Source organism: Scyliorhinus torazame, chromosome 1 (assembly GCF_047496885.1).
Source record: "Scyliorhinus torazame isolate Kashiwa2021f chromosome 1, sScyTor2.1, whole genome shotgun sequence".
NCBI classification, from domain to species: domain Eukaryota; kingdom Metazoa; phylum Chordata; class Chondrichthyes; order Carcharhiniformes; family Scyliorhinidae; genus Scyliorhinus; species Scyliorhinus torazame.
This window is the reverse complement of record NC_092707.1, coordinates 297,494,062-297,519,214: the sequence shown is the minus strand read 5'-3', so window position 1 is coordinate 297,519,214 and position 25,153 is coordinate 297,494,062. Positions and strand designations below refer to the sequence as shown.

General features: G+C 49.8%; 1 protein-coding gene across 3 annotated transcripts in view; it reads left to right on the top strand.

The window, feature by feature from the left end:
- LOC140422747 (rho guanine nucleotide exchange factor TIAM2-like) overlaps positions 1 to 25,153 on the top strand; it is a 586,909-nt gene that overhangs the window by 109,445 nt on the left and 452,311 nt on the right. For all 3 annotated transcript variants that reach the window (XM_072507702.1, XM_072507695.1, XM_072507699.1), the window contains one exon: positions 18,805 to 18,860. The gene's annotated coding sequence lies outside the window, so the exon portion shown is untranslated. The remainder of the gene's footprint in view (positions 1 to 18,804; positions 18,861 to 25,153) is intronic.

Here is a 25,153-nt window from a genome sequence, read left to right as displayed (position 1 = left end):
CACTGACCCAAGCCGGGAATCGAACCCGGGTCCCTTTCTTGTCATGTAGAATTTCTATAAATGTTGAAGTTGCAGGATAGAGTCCAATCCAACCAATATATATGGCATAAGTGAGCACACTGTTCTAAAAAATCAGTGTTTCTGACATGGCTGACCATCTTTCCTAATATGACTAAATTGATTACAGTTACGTACCACAGACAGAGAAAACAGTGTGAATGGTTTTTAAGTTTCCAACAAGGTTACATCAAGATAAATGAGGAACAATTATGAGGCTTTGGACTTAAATTGAGAATTTTACGTGAACCTTTTATGGGACACAGATTATCTCCAATTACAGCTGGGAAAGAGCGTATGTGGTAGATACGGACAATGTCGAAGTTGAATTGTCACTCTCTGCACTGCTTCAAATTACAACATTTATCAAGGAATGATCAACCCTGGGAACATAATAAATTGCCATTTGAAAGTAATTGCTTCGATTTTGTCAGGGCCTGATTATATTTGTAGTGAATCGGTTCATTTAAAATTAATTTTGGATGAAACAAAATTGAATCGCGAGCCAATTTAAGACATTTGCATTCAATTGCTGGAGAGCACAGTATTGAGCATTGGGCTACCAGCCCTTGAAGTATGATCTTTAAAGTAATATTTCATGTAAGCATCATGGAATTGGTTCTAAGTTAAACAGAACCTGCCTGAAGTAAATAAGTGCTTAATACCTCGTGCTGCGCCTATTCTTGCATAATAGATCACTTCATTTTATTGTCACCTCACAAAACCTATTGATTTTTGTCAGCTTGAGCTGGTCTTGAGCCTGATTTACATCACCCCTGTGGTTTCATATAGTTGGTCACCTGCAGCTACTGCAGAGCTATACTGATTCATGAGCCCATGTGTATATTGACCAGATGGATCCTTGTGAAAAGCGCTGGTGGGAGTATGAGCCGAGTCTGCTACTCTGAGCTGACCTCAAGTGCTTGGCTATAATGGGAAACATCAAGGGGCAATTTGAGTATAGCTTCTGCTAACTCAGAAGCTAGAGAAATGTGTTTTTTTTTACCTTTTTGAAATCAACAGTTTAAAAAAATAATTAGAATCCAGGGAACAATTGGTTTTAAAACCACGGCACCAATACCAATTTGTGAATATTTTTTTTTAAAAAATAACACTGATATTTAATCTTTTTGATTATAACTTTGGAATAAGGATAAGTTGCTTTCTTTGAAAGACTTGAGGGGTCTTGGTAAGGACAAAGAAAGTGGAGAGATTTGTCAGAAGCACACAAAATAGAGGGGTTTAAAGAAGAATAGGGTAAACATATTTCCACTGGTCACTGAGTAACTAAAAGGCATAGATTGTAAATGAACAACGAGAGATTAGACAAAAACTTTCATGCAGAGATTTTTGCGTGATATGTTGGTGGAAGCTGAATCCATGGTGGCTTCTAAAAGGGAAATAGTCACATTTTTTTTTTTTTTTTTAATTAAATATTTTATTGAAAATTTTTGGTCAACCAACACAGTACCTTGTGCATCCTTTACACAATATTATAACAACACAAATAACAATGACCTATTTTATAAACAAAAAATGAATAAATAATAAATAACAAAAATGAAAACTAGCCCAAATTGGCAAATGCCTTGTCACAAGTAACACTCTCCAAAAATATAATTTAACAGTCCAATATATAATTATCTGTAGCAACGACCTATACATACTATACAGTATATATTAACAACCCTGAGAGTCCTTCTGGTTCCTCCTCCTCCTCCCACCCCCCCCCACCCTCCTCTCTCCCCCCCCCCCCCCCCCCCCCCCCCCCCCCCCCCCCCCGATCCTGGGCTGCTGCTGCTGCCTTCTTTTTCCCATTCCGTCTATCTTTCTGCGAGGTATTCGACGAACGGTTGCCACCGCCTGGTGAACCCTTGAGCCGACCCCCTTAGGACGAACTTAATCCGCTCTAGCTTTATAAACCCCGCCATGTCATTTATCCAGGTCTCCACCCCCGGGGGCTTGGCTTCTTTCCACATTAGCAATATCCTGCGCCGGGCTACTAGGGACGCAAAGGCCAAAACATCGGCCTCTCTCGCCTCCTGCACTCCCGGCTCTTGTGCAACCCCAAATATAGCCAACCCCCAGCTTGGTTCGACCCGGACTCCTACTACTTTTGAAAGCACCTTTGTCACCCCCATCCAAAACCTCTGTAGTGCCGGGCATGACCAAAACATATGGGTATGATTCGCTGGGCTTCTCGAGCACCTCGCACACCTATCCTCCACCCCAAAAAATTTACTGAGCCGTGCTCCAGTCATATGTGCCCTGTGTAATACCTTAAACTGAATCAGGCTTAGCCTGGCACACGAGGATGATGAGTTTACCCTGCTTAGGGCATCTGCCCACAGCCCCTCCACGATCTCCTCCCCCAGCTCTTCTTCCCATTTCCCTTTTAGTTCATCTACCAAAGTCTCCCCTTCGTCCCTCATTTCCCTATATATATCTGACACCTTACCATCCCCCACCCATGCCTTTGAGATGACTCTGTCCTGCACCTCTTGTGTCGGGAGCTGCGGGAATTCCCTCACCTGTTGCCTCGCAAAAGCCCTCAGTTGCATATACCTGAATGCATTCCCTTGGGGCAACCCATATTTCTCGGTCAGCGCTCCCAGACTCGCGAACTTCCCATCCACAAACAGATCTTTCAGTTGCGTTATTCCTGCTCTTTGCCACATTCCATATCCCCCATCCATTCCCCCCGGGGCAAACCTATGGTTGTTTCTTATCGGGGACCACCCCAAGGCTCCAGTCTTTCCCCTATGCCGTCTTCACTGTCCCCAAATCTTCAGTGTAGCCACCACCACCGGGCTTGTGGTGTAGTTCCTCGGTGAGAACGGCAATGGGGCTGTCACCATAGCCTGTAGGCTAGTCCCCCTACAGGACGCCCTCTTTAATCTCTTCCACGCCGCTCCCTCCTCCTCTCCCATCCACTTACTCACCATTGAAATATTAGCGGCCCAATAATACTCACTTAGGCTCGGTACTGCCAGCCCCCCCCTATCCCTGCTACGCTGTAAGAATCCCTTCCTCACTCTCGGGGTCTTCCCGGCCCACACAAAACCCATGATGCTCTTTTCAATCCTTTTAAAAAAAGCCTTCGTGATCACCACCGGGAGGCACTGAAACACAAAGAGGAATCTCGGGAGGACCACCATCTTAACCGCCTGCACCCTCCCTGCCATTGACAGGGATACCATATCCCATCTCTTGAAATCCTCCTCCATCTGTTCCACCAACTGCGTTAAATTTAACCTATGCAATGTGCCCCAATTCTTAGCTATCTGGATCCCCAGGTAACGAAAGTCCCTTGTTACCTTCCTCAACGGTAGGTCCTCTATTTCTCTACTCTGCTCCCCTGGATGCACCACAAACAACTCACTTTTCCCCATGTTCAATTTATACCCTGAAAAATCCCCAAACTCCCCAAGTATCCGCATTATTTCTGGCATCCCCCTCCGCCGGGTCCGCCACGTATAGTAGCAAATAGTCCGCATACAAAGATACCCGGTGCTCTTCTCCTGCCCTAAGTACTCCCCTCCACTTCTTGGAACCCCTCAACGCTATCGCCAGGGGCTCAATCGCCAGTGCAAACAATAATGGGGACAGAGGGCATCCCTGCCTTGTCCTTCTATGGAGCCGAAAATATGCAGATCCCCGTCCATTCGTGACCACGCTCGCCACTGGGGCCCTATACAACAGCTGCACCCATCTAACATACCCCTCTCCAAAACCAAATCTCCTCAACACCTCCCACAAATAATCCCACTCCACTCTATCAAATGCTTTCTCGGCATCCATCGCCACTACTATCTCCGTTTCTCCCTCTGGTGGGGCCATCATCATTACCCCTAACAACCTCCGTATATTCGTGTTCAGCTGTCTCCCCTTCACAAACCCAGTTTGGTCCTCGTGGACCACCCCCGGGACACATTCCTCTATTCTCATTGCCATTACCTTGGCCAGGACCTTGGCATCTACATTTAGGAGGGAAATAGGTCTATAGGACCCGCATTGTAGCGGGTCCTTTTCCTCCTTTAAGGGAAGCGATATCGTTGCTTCAGACATAGTCGGGGGCAGTTGTCCCCTTTCCTTTGCCTCATTAAAGGTCCTCGTCAGTACCGGGGCGAGTAAGTCCACATATTTTCTATAGAATTCGACTGGGAATCCATCCGGTCCCGGGGCCTTTCCCGCCTGCATGCTCCTAATTCCTTTCACCACTTCTACCTCGATCTGTGCTCCCAGTCCCACCCTTTCCTGCTCTTCCACCTTGGGAAATTCCAGCCGATCCAAGAAGCCCATCATTCTCTCCCTCCCATCCGGGGGTTGAGCTTCATATAATTTTTTATAAAATGTCTTGAACACTCCATTCACTCTCTCCGCTCCCTGCTCCATCTCTCCTTCCTCATCCCTCACTCCCCCTATTTCCCTCGCTGCTCCCCTTTTCCTCAATTGGTGTGCCAGCAACCTGCTCGCCTTCTCCCCATATTCGTACTGTACACCCTGTGCCTTCCTCCATTGTGCCTCTGCAGTGCCTGTAGTCAGCAAGTCAAATTCTACATGTAGCCTTTGCCTTTCCCTGTACAGTCCCTCCTCCGGTGCTTCCGCATATTGTCTGTCCACCCTCAAAAGTTCTTGCAGCAACCGTTCCCGTTCCTTACTCTCCTGCTTCCCTTTATGTGCCCTTATTGATATCAGCTCCCCTCTAACCACCGCCTTCAACGCCTCCCAGACCACTCCCACCTGGACCTCCCCATTATCATTGAGTTCCAAGTACTTTTCAATGCACCCCCTCACCCTTAGACACACCCCCTCATCTGCCATTAGTCCCATGTCCATTCTCCAGGGTGGGCGCCCTCCTGTTTCCTCCCCTATCTCCAAGTCCACCCAGTGTGGAGCGTGATCCGAAATGGCTATAGCCGTATACTCCGTTCCCCTCACCTTCGGGATCAATGCCCTACCCAGCACAAAAAAGTCTATTCGCGAGTAGACTTTATGAACATAGGAGAAAAACGAGAACTCCTTACTCCTAGGTCTGCTAAATCTCCACGGGTCTACACCTCCCATCTGCTCCATAAAATCTTTAAGTACCTTGGCTGCTGCCGGCCTCCTTCCAGTCCTGGACTTCGACCTATCCAGCCCTGGTTCCAACACCGTATTAAAATCTCCCCCCATTATCAGCTTTCCCATCTCTAGGTCCGGAATGCGTCCTAGCATCCGCCTCATAAAATTGGCATCATCCCAGTTCGGGGCATATACGTTTACCAAAACCACCGTCTCCCCCTGTAGTTTGCCACTCACCATCACGTATCTGCCCCCGTTATCCGCCACTATAGTCTTTGCCTCGAACATTACCCGCTTCCCCACTAATATAGCCACCCCCCTGTTTTTCGCATCTAGCCCCGAATGGAACACCTGCCCCACCCATCCTTTGCGTAGCCTAACCTGGTCTATCAGTTTCAGGTGCGTTTCCTGTAACATAACCACATCTGCCTTAAGTTTCTTAAGGTGTGCGAGTACCCGTGCCCTCTTTATCGGCCCGTTCAGCCCTCTCACGTTCCACGTGATCAGCCGAGTTGGGGGGCTTCCTACCCCCCCCCCTTGTCGATTAGCCATCACCTTTTTCCAGCTCCTCACCCGGTTAACACGCAGCTGTATCTCCCCCAGGCGGTGCCCCCCCGCCCATCCTCTCCCATACCAGCTCCCCCCTCTCCCCAGCAGCAGCAACCCAGTAATTCCCCCCTCCCACCCCCCCCCCCCCGCTAGATCCCCCGCTAGCGTAATTACTCCCCCCATGTTGCTCCCAGAAGTCAGCAAACTCTGGCTGACCTCGGCTTCCCCCCGTGACCTCGGCTCGCACCGTGCGACGCCCCCTCCTTCCTGCTTCTCTATTCCCGCCATGATTATCATAGCGCGGGAACCAAGCCCGCGCTTCTCCCTTGGCCCCGCCCCCAATGGCCAACGCCCCATCTCCTCCACCTCCCCTCCTCCCCCCATCACCACCTGTGGGAGAGAGAAAAGTTACCACATCGCAGGATTAGTACATAAAACCCCTCTTTGCCCCCCACATTCGCCCCACCACTTTGTTCGAACGTTCTTTTTAATAACCCGCTCATTCCAGTTTTTCTTCCACAATAAAAGTCCACGCTTCATCCGCCGTCTCAAAGTAGTGGTGCCCCCCTCGATATGTGACCCACAGTCTTGCCGGTTGCAGCATTCCAAATTTTATCTTTTTATGAAGCACCGCCTTGGCCCGATTAAAGCTCGCCCTCCTTCTCGCCACCTCCGCACTCCAGTCTTGATAAACGCGGATCACCGCGTTCTCCCATTTACTGCTCCGAGTTTTCTTCGCCCATCTAAGGACCATTTCTCTATCCTTAAAACGGAGGAATCTCACCACTATGGCTCTGGGAATTTCTCCTGCTCTCGGTCCTCGCGCCATCACTCGGTATGCTCCCTCCACCTCCAACGGACCCGCCGGGGCCTCCGCTCCCATTAACGAGTGCAGCATCGTGCTCACATATGCCCCGACGTCCGCTCCCTCCACACCTTCAGGAAGACCAAGAATCCTCAGGTTGTTCCTCCTTGCGTTGTTTTCCAGTGCCTCCAACCTTTCCACACATCTTTTCTGATGTGCCTCCTGCGTCTCCGTCTTCACCACCAGGCCCTGTATATCGTCCTCATTCTCGGCTGCCTTTGCCTTCACGACCCGAAGCTCCCGCTCCTGGGTCTTTTGTTCCTCCTTTAGCCCTTCGATCGCCTGTAGTATCGGGGCCAACAGCTCTTTCTTCATTTCCTTTTTGATCTCTTCCACACAGCATTTCAAGAACTCTTGTTGTTCAGGGCCCCATGTTAAACTGCCACCTTCCGACGCCATCTTGGTTTTTGCTTGCCTTCCTTGCCGCTGTTCTAAAGGATCCACTGCAATCTGGCCACTCTCTCCTCCTTTTTCCATCCGTATCCAGGGGGGATTACCTTCTGGTTTACCGCACAGTGTTTTTAGCCGTCAAAATTGCCGTTGGGGCTCCTATCAAGAGCCCAAAAGTCCGTTTCACAGGGAGCTGCCGAAACGTGCGACTCAGCTGGTCATCGCCGCACCCGGAAGTCAATAGTCACATTTATAAAGAACAAATAGGAATTGATGCAGGGAATGTTAATAAGTAGACCGCTCTTTCAGCCACAAAGGCATGCTTTGATGAATCACGGTTCTGTAGGAGTCTTGTGTCAGAAGATGACCTATTGCAGGTTGGGCGGGTACATGCAGGTTAGAATCATAGAATTCCTACAGTGCAGGAGGAGGCCATTTGGCCAATCGAGTCTGCACTAACCCTCTGAAAGCACCCTACCCATCTTTGGACACGAAGGGGCAATTTAGCATGACCAATCCACCTGACCTGCACATCTATGGACTGTGGGAGGACCCCAGAGCACCCAGAGGAAACCCATGCAGAGATGGGTAGAATGTGCACACTCCTGGGCGGCACAGTGGTTAGCATTGCTGCCTCATGGCGCCAAGGACCCGGGTTCGATACCGGCCCCGGGTCACTGTCCATGTGGAGTTTGCACATTCTCCCAGTGTCTGTGTGGGTCTTACCCCCACAACCCAAAAAGATGTGCATTGTAGATGAATTGACCATGCTAAATTGCCCCTTAATTGGAAAACAAGAATTGGGTACTTTAAAATTGATTTTAAAAAAGAAGAATGTGCACAAGCCACACAGTCACCATGGCCGGACTTGAACACGGGTCCCTGGCGCTGTGAAATAGCGGTGCTAACCACTGTGCCACCGTACCACCTCCAGTTAGCCCACCATGCCTGCATGGCTCTCTAAATGGGCATTATGACTTGGTGTTATTATCCTGTGTTTTCTGCATAACTCTGCAAATAGTTGATTATTTGAATAGAAAGAAGTGTCTTGATTGAACCTGCTTCCACTCCACTCCCAGGCAGTACATTCCAGATGAGAACCATTCGGGGTGTGTAAATGTGTTTTTTCTCATCACATTTGTTCGTTTTGCAATGCGGTGCCCTCTTGTTCTCTACCCTTTTTCAAGTGGGAACAGTTCCTCCCTATCTTCTCTGTCCAGCCACCTCTTGATTTTGAACACTTCTATCAAATCTCCTCTTCGCCTTCTCTCCAAGGAGAACAATCTCAACCTCTGATCTATCCTCGTAACTGAAGTTTATCAACCCTGGAAACATTCTTACAAACCTCTTCTGCACTCACTCCAATGTATTCACATCCTTCCTGTAGCACCTAGAACTCTACATAATACTCCAGCTGACGCCTAACTAGAGTCTTGTATAAGTTCTGCATAACCTTCTTCTTCTTGTACTCCATACCCCTATTAATAAAGAATACTGTATGCTTTATTACATGTTGTCTCCACCTGTCCTGGCATCTTCAATGACTTCTGGACAAATACACCAAGTCCCTTGCTCCTAAACACCCTCTAGAGTTTTGCCCCATATTTCGTATTGTTTTTCCATGCACGTCCAAATAAAATGAAACATTTCACCTGCCATCTATCTGCCCATTCCACCAACTTGTCTATGTCCTTTTGAAGTTCTACATTGTCCTCTTCACAGGCTACAATGCTTTCAAATTTTGTATCATCTGAAAATGTTGAATTTGTCCCCTGCACACCCAGGGCTTGATCGTTAATATATATCAGGAAGAGCAAGGACTTCAACACTAGCGAACTCCACTACAAGTCTTCCTCCAGACTGAAAAACATCCGTTGACCACTACTCTGTTACCTGTTATTTTATATCCATGTCCTTTTTAATCCGAGTCATAACTTCACCCACTGACCTGTTTTGCTCAGGAAGCAAAGAGTTATACACTCCCTGTCTGCATCAATGGTGCTGTGATGGAGATGGTTGACAGCTTCAAATTCCTAGGTGGAAACCTCAATAATCTGTCCTGGTCCACCCACGTCAAAGCTACGACCAAGAAAGCACAACAACGCCTATACTTCCTCAGGAAATTAAGGAAATTCAGCTTGTCCACATTGACTCTTACCAATTTTTACAGATGCACCATAGAAAGCATCCTATCTGGCTGCATCACAGCCTGGTATGGCAACTGCTCAGGCCAAGACCTCAAGAAACTACAGAGAGTCGTGAACACAGCCCAGTCCATCATGCGAATGCGCCTCCCATCCATTGACTCTGCATACACCTCCCGCTGCCTTGGGAAAGCAGACAGCATAATCAAAGACTCCTGGGTTATTCTCTCTTCCATCAGGCAGAAGATACAAAAGTTTGGGAGCACGCACCAACAAATTCAAAAACTGCTTCTTCCCTGCTGTTACCACATTCCTGAATAGCCCTCTTATGGATTAAACTGATCTCTTTACGCATCTTCTCTACTGTTGTAGCACTGTACTCTATTATGCATCACCCAATGTTTATGCATTTACATTGTCTATTTATCGAATGTCCTATGTTTTTCATGTATGGAATGATCTGTCTGGACTGTATACAAAACAATACCTTTCACTATACCTCGGTATATATGACAAATCTAAATCTGTTTCAAATGCCATTTGTAAGTGCGTGTACAGCATATCAACAATGTTGCTCTGGTCAATCCTCTCTCTTTCCACTTCAGAAAACTCCAGCAAGTACATTAAACATAGTTTTCCCTTAAATCCATGCAGGCTTTCCTTAATTAAACTGTACTTGTCCATGTGAATATTAACTTTGTCATGATTTGCTGCTTCTACAAGTGTTCCCATCACTGAAGTTAAATTGGCTGGCTTGTAGTTTCTTGGCTTCTAAACAAGACGTGTAACATTTGTAATTCTACAGTACTTTGCACCACCCGAGTCTAAGGGAGACTGAAAAATTATGACTGATGCTTCAGTAATTTTCACTTTAATGCCCCTCATTATCTTTGGATGCATCTCATCTGGCCCTGGTGTTTTATCAACTTTTAAGAAATAGACAGTCTATCTAATACCTTCTCCTATGACCTGGCTGGTATCATCTTCCTTGGTAAGGACAATTACAATCTATTCATTTAATCCCCCTACCTCCCATGTGTAAATCCCCTTCCCTAATTAGTCACTATTCCTTTTTAAAAAATATATATTTTATTCAAGTTTTTTGGCCAAACATAACAATACGTAGTGTTTCTTTTACACAACAATAAAGCAATATAAATAACCGTGGCCAGTTTTAAACAAATAAATAAGTAATATATAAACAAAAACAAAAAACAAAACTAAATGGCAACTGCCTTGTCCAAAATAAATACTCTCCAAAAATACAATCCAACAATCCAATATACAATTACATATACCAAATACCTATACATATACAATAACATCCCTGAGAGTCCGTCCGATTCCTCCCTCCCCCGCCCTCCCCCCTGGGTTGCTGCTGTTGTCTACTTCTTTTCCATTCCCTCTATCTTTCTGTGAGGTAGTCGACGAACGGTTGCCACCGCCTGGTGAACCCCTGAGCCGAACCCCTTAACACAAACTTAATCCGTTCTAACTTTATAAACTCTGCCATATCGTTTATCCAGGTCTCCACACCCGGGGGTTTGGCTTCCTTCCACATTAACAATATCCTGCACCGGGCTACAAGGGACGCAAAGGCCAACACGTCAGCCTCTCTCGCCTCCTGCACTCCCGGCTCTTCTGCAACCCCAAATATAGCCAACCCCCAGCTTGGTTCGACCCGGGCCCCCACCACCTTCGAAAGCACCTTTGCCACCCCCACCCAGAACCCCTGTAGTGCCGGGCATGACCAGAACATGTGGGTGTGATTCGCTGGGCCTCTCGAGCATCTCGCACACCTATCCTCTACCCCAAAAAATTTACTAAGCCGTGCTCCAGTCATATGCGCCCTGTGTAGCACCTTAAATTGTATCAGGCTTAGCCTGGCACACGAGGACGATGAGTTTACCCTACGTAGGGCATCAGCCCACAGCCCCTCCTCAATCTCCTCCCCCAGTTCTTCCCATTTCCCTTTCAGCTCATCTACCATGATCTCCCCCCTCGTCCCTCATCTCCCTGTATATGTCCGCCACCTTACCGTCCCCCACCCATGTCTCTGAGATCACTCTATCCTGCACTTCCTGCGTCGGGAGCTGCGGGAATTCCCTCACCTGTTGCCTCGCAAAAGCCCTCAATTGCATATACCGAAATGCATTCCCTTGGGGCAACCCATATTTCTCCGTCAGCGCTCCCAGACTCGCAAACGTCCCATCTACAAATTGATCTCTTAGTTGTACTACCCCAGCTCTCTGCCATGCTCCAAATCCCCCATCCATTCTCCCCGGAACGAACCTACGATTGTTTCTTATCGGGGACCGCACCGAAGCTCCCGTCCCTCCCCTATGCCGTCTCCACTGCCCCCAAGTTTTCAATGTAGCCACCACCACCGGGCTTGTGGTGTATTTCTTTGGTGAGAACGGCAACGGCACCGTCACCATTGCTTGCAGGCTAGTCCCCCTGCAGGACGCCCTCTCCAATCTCTTCCACGCCGCTCCCTCCCCTTCTCCCATCCACTTACACACCATTGAAACATTGGCGGCCCAGTAGTACTCACTTAGGCTCGGTAGTGCCAGCCCCCCCCTGTCCCTACTACGCTGCAAGAATCCCCGCCTCACTCTCGGGGTCTTCCCAGCCCACACAAAACTCATAATGCTCTTCTCAATTCTTTTGAAAAAAGCCTTTGTGATCATCACCGGGAGGCACTGGAACACAAAAAGGAATCTCGGGAGGACCACCATTTTAACCGCCTCCACCCTACCTGCCAATGACAGGGACACCATGTCCCATCTCTTGAAATCCTCCTCCATCTGTTCCACCAACCGTGTTAAATTAAGCCTATGTAATGTACCCCAATTCTTGGCTATCTGGATCCCCAGGTACCGGAAGTCCCTTGTTACCTTCCTCAACGGTAAATCCTCTATCTCTCTGCTCTGCTCCCCCGGATGCACCACAAATAACTCACTTTTCCCCATGTTCAGTTTATACCCTGAAAAATCCCCAAACTCCCCAAGTATCCGCATTAACTCTGGCATCCCCTCCGCTGGGTCCGCCACATATAGCAACAAATCATCCGCATACAGAGATACCCGGTGTTCTTCTCTCCCCCCCCCCCCCCCCCCCCCCCCCCCCCCCCCTAAGTACTCCCCTCCACTTCCTGGAACCCCTCAGTCCTATGGCCAGGGATTCAATCGCCAATGCAAACAATAACGGGGACAGAGGACATCCCTGCCTCGTCCCTCTATGGAGCCGAAAATAGTCAGACCCCCGTCCATTCGTGACCACGCTCGCCATCGGGGCCCTATACAGCAACTGTACCCACCTGATATACCCGTCCCCAAAGCCAAATCTCCTCAACACCTCCCACAAATAATCCCACTCCACTCTATCAAATGCTTTCTCGGCATCCATCGTCACCACTATCTCCGCTTCCCCCTCTGGTGGGGGCATCATCATTACCCCTAGCAGCCTCCGTATATTTGTATTTAGCTGTCTCCCCTTCACAAACCCAGTTTGGTCCTCATGGACCACCCCCGGGACACAATCCTCTATCCTCGTTGCCATTACCTTGGCCAGAATCTTAGCATCCACATTCAGGAGGGAAATGGACCTGTATGACCCGCATTGCAGCGGGTCTTTTTCCTTCTTTAGGAGGAGCGATATCGTTGCCTCTGACATAGTCGGGGGGCAGCTGCCCCCTTTCCCTCGCCTCATTAAAGGTTCTCATCAGTAGCGGGGCCAGCAAGTCCAAATATCTCTTATAGAATTCAACTGGGAATCCGTCTGGTCCCGGGGCCTTCCCTGCCTGCATGCTCCCAATCCCTTTCACTACTTCCTCCGTCTCAATCTGTGCTCCCAGTCCCACTCTCTCCTGCTCCTCCACCTTGGGAAATTCCAGCTGATCCAGAAAGCACATCATTCTCTCCTTCCCGTCCGGGGGCTGCGCTTCATATAATCTTTCATAAAATGCCTTGAACACTCCATTCACTCTCTCCGCTCCCCGCTCCATCTCTCCCTCCTCATCTCTCACCCCCCCCTATCTCCCTCGCTGCTCCCCTTTTCCTCAGTTGGTGGGCCAACAACCTACTCGCCTTCTCCCCATATTCGTACTGTACGCCCTGTGCCTTCCTCCATTGTGCCTCTGCATTACCCGTAGTCAACAAGTCAAATTCTACATGTAGCCTTTGCCTTTCCCTGTACAGTCCCCTCCTCCGGCGCCTCCGCGTATTGTCTGTCCACCCTCAGAAGTTCTTTCAACAACCGCTCCCTTTCCCTACCCTCCTGCTTTCCTTTATGTGCCCTAATAGATATCAGCTCCCCTCTAACCACTGCCTTCAGTGCCTCCCAGACCACTCCCACCTGTACCGCCCCATTATCATTAAGTTCCAAGTACCTTTCAATACACCCCCTCACCCTTAAACACACCCGCTCATCTGCCAATAATCCCATGTCCATTCTCCAGGGTGGAAGCTGTTGTTTTTCTTCCCCTATCTCCAGGTCCACCCAGTGTGGAGCATGATCCGAGATGGCTATAGCCGTGTACTCCGTCTCCGTCACCTTTGGGATCAGTGCCCTTCCCAAAACAAAAAAATCTATTCGTGAAAATACTTTGTGTACATAGGAGAAAAACGAAAACTCCTTACTCCTAGGTCTACTAAATCTCCAGGGATCTACTCCTCCCATCTGCTCCATAAAATCCTTAAGCACCCTAGCTGCAGCCGGCCTCCTTCCGGTCCTGGACCTCGATCTGTCCAGCCCTAGGTCCAGCACCGTATTAAAGTCTCCACCCATTACCAACTTCCCCACTTCTAGGTCCGCGGCTCGTCCTAACATACGTCTCATAAAATTGGCATCATCCCAGTTCGGGGCATACACGTTCACTAAGACCACCGCCTCCCCTTGCAGTTTGCCACTCACCATCACGTATCTGCCCCCACTATCCGCCACTATAGTCTTTGCCTCAAACATTACCCGCTTCCCCACTAGTATGGCCACCCCCCCTATTTTTTGCATCTAGCCCCGAATGAAACACCTGCCCCACCCATCCTTTGCGAAGTCTAACATGGTCTATCAGCTTCAGATGCGTCTCCTGAAGCATAACCACATCTGCCTTAAGTTTCTTTAGGTGTGTGAGTACCCGTGCCCTCTTAATCGGCCCATTCAGCCCTCTCACATTCCACGTGATCAACCGGGTTGGGGGGCTCTTTCCCCCCCCCCCTTGACGACTAGCCATTTCCTTTTTCAATCCAGCTCTTCACCCGGTTCCCACGTAGCTGTATCCCCCCCCAGGCGGCGCCCCCCGCCCCGCCCCCCCCTCCCATACCAGCTCCCCTTTCTCCCCAGCAGCAGCAACCCAGTTAACCCCCCCCCCCGCTAGATCCCAAGCTAGCGTAATTGCACCCCCCATGTTGCTCCCAGAAGTCAGCAAACTCTGGCCGACCTCGGCTTCCCCCCGTGACCTCGGCTCACACTGTGCGAGGCCCCCTCCTTCCTGCTTCCCTGTTCCCGCCATGATTACCATAGCGCGGGAACAAAGCCCGCGCTTCCCTTTTGGCCCCGCCCCCAATGGCCGGCGCCCTCAGCTCCTCATCCTCCCTCACCCCCTCCCCCACGACATGGGGAAGAGAGAGAAGTTACAGGGTCGCAGGTTTAACAACTTGGGAAGTCCTCTCTTCCCCCTTTTTCCCCCCTTCATCCCACAAATTCACCCCCCCCACCTTTGTCCCAAACGTTCTTTTTCTGGCCCGCTCACTCCAGCTTCTTCTCGACAATAAATGTCCACGCCTCATCTGCCGTTTCGAAGCAGTGGTGTTTCCCTAGATGTGTGACCCACAGTCTTGCCAGTTGCAGCATTCCGAATTTGACCTTCCTTTTATGCAACACCGCCTTGGCCCGATTAAAGCTTGCCCTCCTTCTCGCCACCTCCGCACTCCAATCTTGATATATGCGGATCACCGCATTCTCCCACCTACTGCTCCGAGTTTTCTTTGCAAATCTGAGGACCATCTCTCTGTCCTTATATCGGAGGAATCTCACCACTATTGCTCGAGGAATTTCTCCAGCCCTCGGTCTTCGCGCCATAACCCGATAGGCTCCCTCCACCTCCAGCAGACCCGTCGGGGCCTCCGATCCCATTAACGAGTGCAGCATCGTGCTCACATATGCCCCGTCGTCCGCCCCTTCTGCACCTTCGGGAAGACCAAGTATCCTTAGGTTCTTCCTCCTTGCATTATTCTCCAGCACCTCCAGCCTTTCCACACATCTTTTGTGTTGTGCCTCGTGGATCTCCGTTTTCACCACCAGGCCCTGTATGTCGTCCTCATTCTCAGCAGCCTTTGCCTTCACGACCCGAAGCTCCTGTTCCTGGGTCTTTTGCTCCTCCTTTAGCCCCTCAATCGCTTGTAATATCGGGGCCAACAGCTCCTTCTTCATCTCCTTTTTGAGTTCATCTACGCAACGCCGCAGGAACTCTTGTTGGTCAGGGCTCCATATTAAACTGCCTCCTTCCGACGCCAGTCACTATTCCTTTATACAACCCTTTTACTATTTATATGTCTATTGAAAACTTTGGGATTCCCTTTTATGTTAGCTATGATGTGGAGATGCCGGTGTTGGACTGGGGTGAGCACAGTAAGAAATCTTCCAACATCAGGTTAAAGCCCAATAGGCTTGTTTCAAATCACTAGCTTTCGGAGCACTGCTCCAAAAGCACTTCACCTGAGGAAGGAGCAGTGCTCCGAAAGTTAGTGATTTGAAACAAGCCTGTTGGACTTTAACCTGGTGTTGTAAGACTTCTTTATGGTTCCCCTTTGTTTCTCTTTTTTTCTTTTTCACTTCCTCACTGAACTTTCTATATTCAGCTTGGCCATTCTTTACAACTCTAGGTGTTGAGAATTGGATGATTATTTGACCATATAGCCGAGAGGGATGGGGCATTTGATGTAACAGTCATGCCAAATCAGCCTTTGTGTTGTGCTGCTGATTTAGGGCGCAATTCTCCCAAAACATTTCTCGGTGTGGGGCAGGATTCTCCGGTCCGCCAGCCGCATTTCCCGATACAATATTCCCCCACCGACAGCGGGATTCTCCGTCTCCATTCCCACAGCCGGTCAATGGGGTTCCCCATTGTGGCCATCCCATGCCTTCAGGAAAACCGTGGGCGTGGGTGCGCTGCGGTGGACCGGAGGATCCGGGGCGGGATTCTCCCAGGCCATGCCATATGGGAGAATCCCCATTCACGCCATTTTTTTTCCCGCGGTGCCGGTCCGACGCTGGCATGCGATTCTCGGAGGAGTGGAGAATCGGCACCATTTGCGCCGGCGCATATGGTGTGGCGCGGGTTGCGGGCCGCTGTCCGCAGCCGGGCTGGCGATTCACCGGCCTTGATGGGCCGAGCGGCCGCGTGGAAACGGCAGAGTCCCGCCGGCGTTCACACCTGCTCGCAGGCGGCGGGAACTCTGCACGTAGGGTCGGGGGGGCGGCCTGTTTGGGGGGGGGTGCGATTCGATGCGAGGGACATCCTTCACCGGGGGGGCCTCCGATGGGGTCTGGCCCACGATCGGGGCCCACTGGTTGGAGGGCCGGCCTCTCCAGCCCCGGCCCTATTTTATTACGTGGCCGGCTCCTGAACCCCCACGCCATGTTGCGGCTGGGCCGGCGCGTTGAAGTCCCCCGCGCATGCACGGGTTGGCGCGCCGCCATTGCGCATGCATGGGTTGGCGTGGCGCTATTGCGCATGTGCGGGTTGGCGCGGCGCCATTGCGCATGTGTGAGTTGGCGCGGCGCCATTGCACATGCGTGGGTTGGCGCCGCCCCCAGTGCGTGCCAGAAAGTGAGTCTGGAGCGGCGTGAACCGCTCCAGTGCCGTGCTGGCCCCCTGTGGGTCCAAGAATCGCTAGTGCCCGTGCCCGTTTCGCGCCATCGTGAAACACAACGGCGTTCACGTAGGCGCGGTCACTCTGTCCCACGATCGGAGAATCGCGCCCCCGGTCTCTGGGTAACGTGGTGTAATTCCTGCTGGGTTGGTCGGCACGATCCAGATCGCAATCCACCCACACTTCGACAGTTTTTGGAGTTTGGGATGATTTGCATTGTGAGCGAGGTATGCGGGACCTAAAGACGTTGGCAGAGCGAGCTCCTCCGAGATCGGGCAGCATTTATAAAGGGCGACCCAATCTGAAAACAATCCTACAGAAACCCTCCCCACCCGCAAGTGAGTGACACCCCATTATGGGCTCTCCAAAGACCTGCTCCTTCAGGCCCCATCCCAGGTTGACACTGCTAGGGGGCAGTGCCAGGGCACTTTCCAGCCCCTCCCCACCCTGCCCCGGTGTGGTAGTGTTTGGAGATCAGAAAAAACCCAGTGAATTCAATTTAAAACTGAATCTGAATATGTTAATGATAATTGAAATATGCGAATCCAGATTCCGTCACTGGCCAGGGGCAAGGAGAATCTCAAATTGCATTATATGGCCCCCTTATGAGAGTCGCTGAACATAAAGTGATTTGAGACTCCGTGAGCGGGGCCAGAGAATCGCCTCTTAATGTTTCTATCTTTGCCCATTTAACTGTTAGCAGTGGGAACTATGGGTGTGATCCTGACTTTTCTCTGCCCCACTCTACTGGCACCCTGCCATTATTCCCGTGTCTGGGCGATTGTGGAGCTGTTGGGATAGTGGATTGGTCAGAGTACCTTTCACTCAGTGATTCCGGCAGATTTCTATTCAGGTATGCCTGGGCAATCAGTTACCGGATTCGCCCAGAGAAATTTAGTGGAATTCAAAATCCGTTGAGAAGTTTTGAAAGTTGCAGAAAAATATGGAGCAATTAAAGCTGATGTTTCTGGAGCTGAAAGATTATATGGCGTTGAGTGAAATTTCTCAAAGTACCCAATGCTATCTGATGAATAATTCGCAACAGATTTAAACCAGTTACTTTGCTTTTTCTGGAGCGTTCTTGCTCTTTTTACTGAACAATCCTTCTGCCACATGCAGAGTCCTGGAATTCCCCGTATTCAACAATTATTATTTCCATTTGTAAAGCACCTTTAAAATAGTAAAACGTCCAAAAGGCATTTCACACTCATATTATCGAACAGAATTGCACTGAGCCAGAGAAGAAAATATCAGTGTTGGTAGCCAAAGATTAATTAGAGTGGTAGGTTTTAAGGAGTGTTTTAAAGGAAGGGATAAAGGTAGCGAGACAGAGACTTAGCTTTGAAAAGTCAGCCAGCTAACGGCTCAGACAGCAGTGGTGAAGCAAAATACAGGATGTGCAAGAGGCCAGAATTGGTGGATTGCAGAGTTCCAGATGGTTGTCGGGCCTCGAGGAGCTTAGATATAGAGGGAGGGCACAGAATGATTTTATAAACGAGCACCGGCAACAAGTTTCCCATAAAATGAAAATGATTGTATAGCTAATTCTATGAGAACTGAGCAAATACTCACTGCTGTAGAATTTGCATAACTGAGGGAGGCCTCCAGTGAGAGATTTAAATGTCCCCTAACTACTGCGCACAGATACATCCAGAACTGTTTCCCTTCGAAGGCTCAGTACTACGGCACTGGCTGAATTTGTGCAGTGAGTTAGCAAAAAGTTGATCTTTTAAAAGGAAATTCAATATGAATTCAATGTGCCTTTTAAAGATGTAAAGACTCTCTTTTTATATGAAACCACTGTTTTAGCTTCAGTTCCAGTTGAGTACTTGAGATTAATTTGATTTGTCTGTTTCCCTTTTAGAGCCATCAGTCAATCATGTGGGCGTGAGTAGAACTACTGACTTCAATTCCATTAAGGTAATCATCTCATCAGTGACGCTGAATAACCTTGCCCTTATTTTCTTTGTTTGGAAACACTTTGGTAAAGTGAATATGTTATAGTATCATTGAGAATATGAACGTCTTAAGTTTAAGACAACTGACATGTTATAGAATTTTCGAGACTGGGGACTTCTGGTGGCGGCCATGGAGGAGTAGGTCGCACATTTGATAGCTCTCGCCTGTAATGGACTTTTGGACTTTCTTCCCCCGGTTTTATTCGGATTTTATGGGATAAATCAGTGAAGAGTGAGACAGTAAGGAGAAATCCCCCTCCGGTGTATGGAGAATTGGACCAGAAGTGGCCGTGTGAGACGACAAAGTCCTATAAGGGAGACGCAAGCAGAGATGGTAACACGGGACAGCATGGTGGAGGGCGAGGGCCGCGGGGAGACGGCACAGCGGTCGACGGAGCAGCTGGTGAAGTTTTTAAAGGATTGCTTCGCCAAGCTAAAGAAGGACACGCTGGACCTGATTAAGGCTTCGATTGATCAAGTGGTTCAGAATCAGGAAACCCACGGGAGAGCGATCTAGGAGGTCGAACAAAAGTTGTCCGAGCACGAGGAGTATACAACCGTGCTGGAAAGCAAGGTGGGGATGATGAATGACCACCAGAAAAGAATGCAGGAGAAGCTGGAGGACCTGGAGAACAGGTACAGGAGGCAGAATCTCAGAATTGTTGGTCTCCCTGAAGGCAGTGAGGGATCGGATGCGAGGGCCTATGTTGGAGATGTTGATGGGGGCTGGGGCGTTCCCTCAGCCCCTGGAATTGGACAGAGCGCACAGAGCCCTCGCGAGGAAGCCCCTAGCGAACGAGCCGCCGAGGGCCATGGTGGTACATTTTCATCGTTTCATGGACAAGGAACACGTTTTGCGGTGGGCCAAGAAAGAACGGAGCAGCAAGTGGGAGAACTGTGAGTTGCACATTTATCAGGACCTGGGAGCGGATTTGGCCAAGAGGCGAGCTGGGTTTAATCAGGCAAAAACGACCCTCTTTAAGAAGGGGGTGAAGTTCGGGATGCTGTACCCAGCACATCTGTGGGTCACACATGAGGAACGGGACATCTACTTTGAAACGCCAGACAAAATATGGACCTTTATTAAAGAAATGAAGCTGGAGGCGAATTAAAAGACACTTAAGCCTTGGAGAAGAACTGTGGCAGCGATTTGTGGTGCTGGATTGTATAAATTTAAGTAGCTCTGTGAAATAATGGGCTGTGTGGATGGTTAAAGGTTGATCTGTCTTGCAGGGACCTTGTTAGAGGGGGGGATGGGCTTTGAATTTAGTTCTGCTTTTTGGGTGACTATTTTTCTAAAGTGACTGTTTCTTTGCTGTTTTTTCTGTTGTTTGTTTACTGGGGAATGTGATGCTTTTAAAATGTTTATTCTTGTGGGGGGAGAGAGGAGAGTACAATAGGGAGACAGACTGCTTGGTGCCAGGGGCGGGAGCTATCGAGTCAGCATGGGTCAGCTGACTCTCGGAAGCGCGGTGGGGGGCAGCAGGTGTTAAGCTGGAGTTTGACTTGGGGGATTGGGTTTCTAGTGCTGTTGCTAGGGGATGAGGGAGGGGGGGGGGGGAGCTGCTTTGCTGACGGGGGTGGAACTGTTACTGGGGGACAAATGGGAGGTCGGGAATGGCGACAGCCCGATTGGGGACTTGAGGAAGCGGAGGGCGTGAGCTCGAGGCTGGCCTAAACAGGGTGATGGCTAGTCGGCAGGGGGTGGGGGGGTTTTGGAAGCCTCCAGGCTGCTCACATGGAACGTGAGAGGACTGAATGGGCCGGTCAAGAGGGCTCGCGTGATTGCGCATTTGAGTGAACTGAAGGCGGACGTGGCAATGCTGCAAGAGACACACCTGAAGGTTACAGACCAGACGAGATTGAGGAAGGGGTGGGTTAGCCAAGTGTTCCACTAAGGACTGGACTCAAAGACCAGGGGGGTAGCGATCTTGATCAGCAAACGAGTGGCATTCGAGGCAGGGAGAATCGTATCAGACAAGGGGGATAGGTACATAATGGTGAGTGGGGAGCTGGAGGGGGTGCGAGTGGTACTTGTGAACATATATGCTCTGAATTGGGACGACGTGGAATTTATGAGGCGGGTGTTAGGTAAGATCCCAGACGTTGAGTCACATAACCTGATCATGGGAGGGGACTTCAACACAGTCATTGATCCGGAATTGGACCGGTCAAAATCCAGGACTGGGAGGAGGCCGGCTGCGGCAAAGGAATTGAAGGGTTTTATGGAACAGATGAGGGGAGTAGACCTATGGAGATTTGCACGGCTGAGGACGAAGGAGTTTTCCTTTTTTTTTCACATGTCCACAAGGTATACTCTCACATTGACTTTTTTTGTTCTGAGCAGGGCGCTAATACCGAAGGTGGTGAATACTGCGTATTCGGCAATTGCAGTGTCGGATCATGCCCCGCACTGGGTGGATCTATGGGTTACTGTGGAGAGAGGGCAACGCCCGCTGTGGAGACTGGATGTAGGGTTGCTTGTGGACAAAGCGATCTGTGGGCGGGTTAATAAGTCCATCCAGAACTACCTGGAAACAAATGATACGGGGGAGGTCTCTGCAGCGACGGTCTGGGAAGCTTTAAAGGCGGTCGTCAGAGGGGAAATAATCTCGATACAGGCCCACAGAGAAAAGGTGGAATGGGCTGAGAGGGATAGATTAGTGGAGGAGATACTCCAGGTGGACAGGAGATAGTTGGAGGCCCTGGATGTGGGGCTACTGAGGGAGCAGCGGAGGTCACGGGTGGAGATTGGGCTGTTGACCACAGGGAATGCAAGGGGGGGATCTATGAGTACTGGGAAAAGGCAAGCAGAATGTTGGCGCACCAGCTCAAGAAAAGAGAGGCGGCTAGGGAGATAGGTAAAGTAAAGAGTAGAGACGGTAATACTGTCCTGGTCCCAGCGGGGGTAAACGAGGCGTTTGAGGACTTTTACAGTAAATTAAATGAGATATAATTAAATTATCCGGCTGGGGTGGAGGGGATGAGGCAATTTATGGATCAGTTGAGGTTCCCGAGGGTGGAGGAGGACCTGATGGAGGGGCTGGGAGCCCCAATTGAGATAGAGGAAATAATCAAGGGGCTGGAGGGCATGAAATGAAAATCGGTTATTGTCACAAGTAGGCTTCTTGGGAAGGCTGTTACGGGAATTGAACCGTGCTGCTGGCCTGCCTTGGTCTGCTTTCAAAGCCAGCGATTTAGTCCTGTGTGCAATCGGGCAAGGCCCTGGGGCCTGATGGCTACCCGGTGGCATTCTATAAGAAGTTTTCAGAGATATTGAGCCCACGCTGGTGAGGGCATTTAACAAAGCAAGAGAGAAGGGAGTCCCCCACCCCCCCCAACAATGTCGCAGGCCTCGATTTCATTGATCCTGAAACGGGAGAAGGATCCGGAGCAATGCGGGTCATACAGTCCGATTTCTCTACTGAATGTGGATGCCAAACTGCTGGCTAAGGTATTGGCCACAAGGATAGAGGACTGTGTCCTGGGGGGTGATAGGGGAAGACCAGGCGGGATTTGTTAAGGCTGCCAACTCGAGGCCAATGTTCGAAGGCTTCTAAATGTTATTATGATGCCCTCAGAAGGAGAGGAGGCGGAGGTGATGGTAGCGATGGACGCGGAGAAGGCTTTTGATCAGGTGGAGTGGAATTACCTATGGGAGGCGCTGGGAAGGTTTGGGTTTGGTGAGGGCTTTATTGACTGGGTGCGGGTGCTCTATCAGGCACCAGTAGCGAGTATACGTACGAACCGGCTGAGGTCGGGGTATTTTGAACTACAGAGGGACGAGGCAAGGGTGCCCCCTCTCCCCGTTACTGTTTGCTCTGGCCAGAGAGCCATTGGCCATGGCGTTAAGAGCCTCTAGGAACTGGAAAGAGCTGGTTCGGGGGGGGGTGGGGGGGGGGAGCACCGGGTCTCGCTCTACGCTGATGACCTGCTTGGAGGGGATGGGGGAAGTAATGCGAATCTTGGGGGAATTTGGCCATTTTTTCAGGGTATAAATTGAACATGGGGAAAATTGTTTGCGATCCAGGCAAGAGGACAGGAGAAGAGACTGGGAGAGTTGCCGCTTAGAATGGTAGGGAAGAGCTTTCGATACCTGGGAGTCCAGGTGGCCCGGGAATGGGAGGTACTACACAAGTTAAACCTATGCCGGTTGGTAGAACAAATGGAAGGGGACTTTAAGAGATGGGACATGCTCCCGCTATCACTGGCAGGGAGGGTACAGACCGTGAAAATGACGGTCCTCGCCAGATTTCTGTTTGTCTTTCAGTGCCTCCCCATCTTCATCCCTCAAGAGGGTGAATAAGATTATTTTGGGCTTTCTGTGGGCGAGTAAAACCCCGCGAGTGAAGAAAGTGATGCTGGAGCATAGTCGGGGGGAGGGTGGGTTGGCGCTGCCGAACTTCTGCGATTACTACTGGGCGGCTAATATAGCCATGATTAGGAAGTGGGTAGTGGGGAAGGGATCGGCATGGCAGCGGATGGAGGCGGCGTCATGTAAAGACACCAGTCTGGAGCATTGGCAACAGCACCACTGCCGTTCTCGCCGGCCTTTCTGCTGCTACTGCCACGGGGGATATAGGATAGAGTAGTTTTCAGTACCTGGGCGGGAGAGGGGAAGATATCGGATATTTACCAGGAGCTTTCGGAGGCGGAGGAAACTCCGGTGGAGGAGCTTAAGGGCAAGTGGGAGGATGAGCTAGGAGGAGAGATGAGACGGGGGTATGGGCGGATGCCCTAAGCAGGGTTAATACCTCCTCCTCATGCACCAGGCATGATATAATTTAAGGTAGTCCACCGGGTACACATTTATATTATCTCTCCTCCATTACCCATCTCCCCAATTTGTTCTGCATATGTACGTGACGCTATGTTTTCTTAAAGAAATAATCCAGATTCAGGTACCAGGTGACCCAATTCTTGATCCTTCTATAAAATATAATCATATAGAATTTGTTTTTAAAAGGAGAGAGGGGGGATTTTGCAGAGCGAGGGGGGTTTTGCGGAGTGTGGGGGGAGAGGGGGGGGGACTTTGCGGGGAGGGGGGGGGATTTTGCGGAGCGTGAGGGGGAGGGGGGGATTTTGCGGAGCCTGGGGGGTGAGGGGGGGGGGGGGGTTGCGGAGCGTGGGGGGAGAGGGATTTTGTTGTGGAGCGTTTGGGGAGAGGGGGGATTTTGTGGAGTGTGGGGGAAAGGGTTTTTTTGCGGAGCGTGGGGGAGGACAAAGGGTTAGCCATGTCTTTCGAGGGCTGCTTAAGATAATCAGTTAAAGAAAAGGTTTGCTTTATATCTGACTTCGAAGACCTTAAAAATGCTCTGGAAATAGTGGAGAACCAAGGTCCAATGAAATTGAAAACCTTAAATTAGTATTAATAAACCAATGTACTGGGCGAATTAATGGGATGAGAAACTGTCGAGTCCTGTGGACTTGATCGCCTGCACCCTGAACGTTTTGAAGAGATGACTGCAGAGATGGTGGATACTTTGTTTTGATGTTCCAGAACTCCTCGATTCTAGAATGGTTCCTGTGGATTGGAAAGTCACGAACATAATCCTGCTGTTTAAGTCGGGGGGAGAAAGGAAAAGGGAAACTATTGGCCAGCAAGCCTGAAATTCAGGAGGAGGCAAAATCTATTAGGGATGCGATAACAGGTCAATTAAAAAATCATACTATGATTAAGAAGACTGGGCACAGATTGATGAAAGAGAAATAGTGTTCGAAGAATTTCTAAACGTTCTTGAAGGGTTCAACCAGCAAAGTAAGATAAGTGGGAACCAATGGATGTAGTGTGTCTGGATTTTCAAAAAGCATTCAGTAAGGCAGTGCACTCAGCTATTCCACATCAATTCAGGCTCGTGGACATTATTATTTTTTAAATATAAATTTAGAGTACCCAAAATTAAGAGGCAATTTAGCGTGGCCAATCCACCTAGCCTGCACATCTTTGGGATGCGGAGGAAACCCACGCAACACAGGGAGAACTGTGCAAACTCCACACAGACAGGCTGGGAACTGGGACGGAGAAGTGAGGCAGAAGATGATTGATTCTGAAGAACTTGGAATGTATTGTCTACATGTAGCTTCAAGTAAGTCTGTGACAAAGCCCTGTGCACATGACCGGACTGGTACAGAAAAGTGAGTCAGACGGGATCAAAAGGTGAGCTGGCAAGATGGTACAGAACTGCTCAGTCATAGAAGGCAGAGGGTAGCGGTGGAAGGCTTGCTTTTCTGAATGGAAGGCTGCGACTAGTGGTG